Here is a 6,585-nt window from a genome sequence, read left to right as displayed (position 1 = left end):
CACACTATCAACTTGACTTCTGTTTTTCTATACTGAGTGGAGTCTGAGTAGGAAGAGATTTGAAAGGAGTTCAAGTACGTTTGGGGATGAAAGATTCATGGTGGTTAATTGGGGGAATCCAACAGTTGAAGGTTAAATGTCCAGCCTTTGGGAATTGATATTTTTACAACCTTCCTTAAGAAACCTTTGGTTAAATAATGAAACAACCTGTGTGGGAGTTTTATTCTGATAATTAAAATCAATCAAGTACATAATTTTGCTGTTATTACATTAAAATATTGCATTCTTTTACACAATTTAAATCTTACAAAACTTTTGAGAGCTAAAGAACTTGCATCTTCCACCGGTCTTCCAATCCCCACCTCTATAATCATTATCAGCACTTTCTTGCTAATTCCTCCTAGTTTATTAGTACAATACTAATGCAACTATTATTTTGCACCTATAATACTGTGGCTATGTATTTTTTTACTTTGTTTTTTTTTCTTTTCTTTTTATTGATTCAGAGGGAGAAAGAGAGGCAGAGAAACACACATTGGTTGCCTCCCCACGTGCCCCACCAGGGGACAGACAAAACCTGAACCTTGGTCATGTGCCCTGATAGGGAGTGGAACCAGGGACCTTTTGGTTTGGTTTGCAGAAGAAGACGCCCAACCAACCTAGCTACTCCCACCAGGGCTCACTTCACCTCTTTTTTTAACAATGTATTTTTTTAAATTTTATTTTTTAAAATTACTGTATTGTTCAATTACAGTTGTCTGCATTTTCTCCCCACCACTCCCCCCACCCCGGCCAAACCCACCTCCCTCCCTTGCTTCCATCCTCCCCCTTGGTTTTGTCCATGTGTCCTTTATAAGTAGTTCCTTAAAACCCTTCTCCCCACTGTCCCCTTCCCCCTCCCCTCTGGCTATTGTTAGATTGTTCTTAATTTCAATGTCTCTGGTTATATTTTGTTTGCTTTTTTCTTTTGTCGATTATGTTCCAGTTAAAGGTGAGATCCTATGGTATTTGTCCCTCACCGCCTGGCTTATTTCACATAGCATAATGCTTTCCAGTTCCATCTATGCTGTTGCAAAGGGTAGGAGCTCCTTTCTCTCTGCTGCGTAGTATTCCATTGTGTAAATGTATCATAGTTTTTTGATCCACTCATTTGCTGATGGGCACTTAGGTTGCTTCCAATACTTGGCTATTGTAAATTGTGCTGTTATGAACATTGGGGTGCATGGGTTCTTTTGGGTTGGTGTTTCAGGGCTGTTAGGGTATAATCCCAGCAGTGGAATTGCTGGGTCGTATTTTTTACTCTCTCCATGTCGGTGTTTATCAGTCTCCCTCACTTTTTACTGCTATGTAATATTCAGTTGTGTATGTGAACTGTAATTTATTTAATCAATTCCTATTGGGGGCATTTGGGTTGTTTCTAATTTTTTGAAATAATGATCATCCTTGTACAGATATCTTTTTAAAATTTCTGGTGTGGCCTTGACTGGTGTGGCTCGGTTGGTTGGGCATCATTCCTCCGGGTAATAGATCCCTGGTTCAGGGCACGTGCCTGGGCTGCCTGTTGGGTCCCAGTTCCACTATTCAAGGGGCAACCGATGGATGTTTCTCTTGCACATGGATGTTTCTCTCCCTTTCTCCCTCCCTTCTTCTCTCTCTAAAAATAAATAAAGTCTTACAAAAAATGAATTTATAGTGCTCTTTCTATAAGTGAAAACACTGGGTTGAAGGACTCTTCAATGTTTAAATTTTTGAAAACCGCTAAGTTAACTTCCTAAAAACTTTGTGTCAGGTTATACTAATAGTGTAAGATTATGTCATCACATTGTAGCCAGCATTGGGTTTAATTAAATTTTGATGATGTATTTTTGATGTTTTTAATGAATATAGGATATGTACACTGTTATGTAATCTACTTTTACATATCATAGTTTATTGTGGACATTTTACTATGACAATAAATACAGACATGTCATTTTCAAGGACTATACAACATTATATTTATGAATACTTTTAAATCAATAGTTTGAGTCTTTAATAAGAGAATCACAAGCCTACATTTTCAATTTTACTAATTTCTCCCCATGATATATATTTATTTTTTTAATTTTATATATTGATTTTAGAGAGAGAGAGGAAGGGATAGAGAGAAGGAAACATCTCTTTGTTGTTCCACTGCTTTATGCATTTATTGGTTGCTTCTAATACATGCCCTGACCAGAAATTGAACCCACAACCTTGGTACACTGGGACCATACTCCAAGTGAGGTAGCTGGCCAGGGTCACGTGATATATATTTAAATGAAATCTTTCTCTTTCCTGTAGACACATTAATCACAGACCCAAAGATAAGATGTTTTGGCAGGGATAGATATGTAACTGGATTTCTATTGTAAAAGAAGATAAAGCTCTTCATTATGCTGCAGTTAGTCTGTTGCCATTTGTGTTGAGAATCCCCCAAACCACCCTCAGTTGTGTTTACTTTTCATTCCAGGAAGAAATCCCATTTTATTTCTGGCTAGTAGCCTTCTCTTCTCGAGTGGACCAGGAGGGAGTCAATGTTGGAGTGGAGGTGTTGCCAGGTGGTGAGAAGGTGGGGTTGCTCATCTGTTTCTTACTGATGGCCAGCTGGGGTCTTGGGGTCTACCTCTGGATCACCACTGCTGTATATAATTTGTTGAGGGCCCTGCTTGGAACTTACTGTTAAGTTAGATTGCCTTCCAGTTTGAAAATCCCCAGTGAGCCGAGCTGGGGACCAGGCTTTTGGGAATCCTAGAGATTGTACTCAGAGGTGTACTGAGTACGAGGGTCTTGGGCATTTTGTTGCCTTGGCTGAGGTGATGATTGTGGCAGCGTCAGCAGGGGCTGTGGCTGCCCATCCTCAGGTTTAATGATGAGTTAGAAGGACTCACAGAACTCAGAAAAGCTGTCATATTCATGGTTATGGTTTATTACAGTGAAAGGATACAGATTAAATTCAGCAAAGGCAAAAGGCACACAGGACAGGGTCCAGGAGGGACCAGGCATAAGCTTCCAGTTGTCTGTCCCTTGGGAGTCCTATGGACAGCGCGTAGTTTTCCTAGCAATGATGTGTGACAGTGCGAAGTATCACCAACCCGGGAAGCTAGCCCGCACCGGGGTAGCCAGGGCTTTGACCGGGAGTCTTACCACTCTGTGCCTGCATGACTGACCTGTTACTCAGTCTCTGACCCCCCCAGAGGTCAGACTGATGCAGCATAGACCAAATCACACTGTTAGTGTAAACCCTCTGGCATGGCCCAAAGCCCCAGGTACGTACAAAGACACTTAAAAAATTTTTTTTTCCAAGAGTCACCATCCAGAGACCGTATTGTTGCTCTACTGTGTCAGATGTTTGTGTAGCTCTGAGACTTCAATTCCTGGTAATGCAGCTGCTTACAGGGGTTTCCTGGTGGGCCCTGAAGATCACAGGCCCTTTACTGTCTTTGTGAGGTGTACTAAATGTTTAATCATGATGTACACCCCAAACTAACATAACATTAAATGTCAACTATAATTAAAGATAATATTTAAAAACCAGATTAAGTACTAAAAATGGCAATAATATTACAGAAAGCATGCCCTTCCTTTCCATTGGAGACCAAGAGAAAATAGAGTTGGGTGAAGGACCCTCAGCCTGGATTCTGAGGTGTAGATTTCCTGCTGCTCTGAGAGGTGGGTGTTAGGGGTGATCGAATTGTGAATAGAGAGAGAGGTTCAGAGGTTCTGCTTTTATTGCTCCTGTCTGTCCTGAGGGCTCTTGCTCCATGTGACATTATCATTTGTCCTGTTTCTCCATGAACTTCGAAGGTCTCTGTGCACGGAGAGATACAGGCCCGTGTATCCCCCCATACAGTCCACTGCCAACAGAAGTCCCAGCACCAGGCAGAACATGGTTAGCCTCCCTGGTGAGATGGGTGGAATTGCCAGACCCTGAACAATGACGTTCCCAGCCTCCGGAAGACATGGTAAGAGTTCCCAAATCCCCCTGCAGAAGTAGGAGCCATTGTGTTTGCCTGTTGTTGCCTTTGGAATTTAGAAGTCAGACTTCTGATAAGAAAACTTCTTGCCTCTGCCACTCTGGAAATATTGGACCTCGTGAACAGGAATGTCCTTCCAGCCGCGCTACCTCAGCATGATGGGGTCACCCTCCTGGAACACCCACCAAGGGGCCTGGAACAGCGGCCAGGCAGTGTGGACTTGGAGCTGCCATGGGTCACTGAGTGCAGAGAGGTCGGTCTGACACCTGTACTCCCCACTGACCTTAACTCCGGCTGAGGGGTTGAAGTAGCTGGAGGTCTAGTTTGGAAGGAGGTTTTCATTATGCCACCACTGTGTGAAATTGTCCCCCTCCATGTGGGTCCTCTGGTATTTCAGAGTCACATTGTCCCTCTCGAGCACCCGGACCCATTCAGGGTTCACGGACACCACAGCCTTTGGGAGACCTTCAGCTCTGTGCCCGTGGAAGCCAGAGGCAGTAGGGCCATGGGCGGCAGCAGCTGCCACATGCTGGCCATGAGAGTGAGCAAGACACCACAGACAGCCGGAGCCCGACAGTGCTGTAGCCGACCTGAGAGGGGAAGTAAAGCAGCCTCCCCCTACACCCCATTACTCAACAGCTTCCTTTTCTGGGAACATCATTGTCTCTAGAATCTGAACTATGAAGGAGAAGCAGAGAGCCTGGAGGAGAAGCTGAGGTGGGTGTGTCCCTTAGTCCCAGGTGTGTCTGTGCTGAGCACCTGGTGACAGGCTGTGGGGCATCCTCAGAAATCTCAGGACATTTGCCCAGCGCCAAGAAGGGGATCGCTTGACCCAGTGGAAGAGACTGGGACGAGGGAGAGGGTTCCCTGCGGGTCTCTACTACCTCACGCCTTCTTCCTCCTGCCCGGGCCCAGGCCCACGTCCATGCAGCCCAGCTACCTACCTACAGAGCAGGCACTTGAATCTTCGGACCCCTACAAGTGTCCCTCACCCCATTATTATCTCCACCAACATTTTCTTTCAAATTTAAAAACGCCCATGCCCTGGGATCTGTAATCCATAGGAGCTTCTACCTTCTCGGTGTGAATTTGATTGATCACAAGGTTCCCACCATCCGTTAAATGAACCCTGGTGGTGAGGGAAAATGGGCACTGGAAAAAGCAAAAAGAATGCAGAAAAGGTGGAGGGCTGAGGGTCAGCAGCAAGGTGAGGCCAGGACAGGAGCTCTGTGCCTTCACCCCAGGGTTACCAGGGCTGCGCTGAGCCACAGCAGCACAGGTGCACTCCAGCCCTCAGGGACCTCTGGGCCTGCTCAGGGCTCCTTAGAGAGAACGTGGAGGTGTGGTGGCCTGGAAGTGGTAAGACTGTTGACCTCTACTCTGTTCTCTAGATGTCTGCAGTCAGCTCATCCACACCCTCCCACACACCCTCCCCTCATACCTACCCTCCCCCTCAGTCCAGGTCTGTGAAAATCTAATTGCCTAGGAGGTGAGTGGCAGGCAGAGGTGGAGGAGCAACGCTTGGCCAGCTCAGGGGTTGATGACACTGTTTTGGAACCAAGTCCCTTTCCATGCCACAGTCTTGTAACAACCCCTCAGGTTTCAATTTTTGTTTGTTTTGCTCCTGGGTAGAGTTTCCTGTCCTTCCTGTTCCCATCCATGCCCACATGTGTTCTTGCCCATGGACTAGGTGTGTGAGTGGGATGAACACTGGAAACAAGGCAGGTGGCCATTCCTCAGTGGCCCCTCCAGGGCTGCATTTACATCTTGCAAAATCCAGACCAGTATCCAAAAAGCACCTCAGATGCTCTCTGGGATCTAAAGCAGAGAGCGCCTCCAGCATTCTCCTCCGTGGTCATGTAAGTGGCTTTCTGCCTTAAGGCATTCAATTTGGCTTTTCTTGGAGGTTTTCTCTTCTGACTGGCCTTCTGCGTGTGGTCTGCAATGGAGGGAGGACTTGTCAGCTGCAGAGGGAACGATCTGCACAGGCAGGGGCTGAGACAGGCAGGCCAGCTTTTTATCTACTCATCTCCTGAGGGCACTTTGGATGTTCCAGATCTTGCTATTGTAAATAACGCTGCTGTGAACATCGGGCTGCATGTGTGTTTTGAATTGGTGATTTGGGATTCTTAGGATATATTCCCAGATGTGGGATTGCTAGGCCAAAGGCAGTTCCATTTTTAAGTTTTTGAGGTAACTCCACACTGTTTTCCACAGTGGCTGCACCACTCTGCATTCCCACTAGCAGTGCACAAGGGTTCCCTTTTCTCCACATCCTCACCAGCACTCGTTGTTTGTTGATTTACTGATAGCCTATTTGACAGGCATGAGGTGATATCTCATTATGGTTTTAATTTGTGTCTGTCTGATGATAGTGATGTTAGCCTTTCTTCAAATGTTGAGCACTTGTCTATGGGCCATCTGTATTTTCTCCTTGGAGAAGTGTCTATTCAGGTCCTTTGCCCATTTTTTAATTGGATTGTTTGCCTTCCAAAATTGTTTTATTAATTGATTTACAGAGAGACTAAGGGAAGAGGAGAGAGAGAGAGAGCCATCAATTTGTTATTCTACTTATTTATGCATTCATTGG

At 45.4% G+C, this 6,585-nt stretch overlaps 1 pseudogene; it reads right to left on the bottom strand.

The window, feature by feature from the left end:
- Nucleotides 1–3,747: 3,747 nt before the first annotated feature.
- LOC112319346 (low affinity immunoglobulin gamma Fc region receptor III-B-like) lies at nt 3,748–4,523 on the bottom strand (annotated as a pseudogene).
- Nucleotides 4,524–6,585: the final 2,062 nt, after the last annotated feature.

Source organism: Desmodus rotundus, chromosome 11 (genome assembly GCF_022682495.2).
Source record: "Desmodus rotundus isolate HL8 chromosome 11, HLdesRot8A.1, whole genome shotgun sequence".
NCBI lineage: Eukaryota > Metazoa > Chordata > Mammalia > Chiroptera > Phyllostomidae > Desmodus > Desmodus rotundus.
This window is presented reverse-complemented; position numbering and strand designations above follow the sequence as displayed.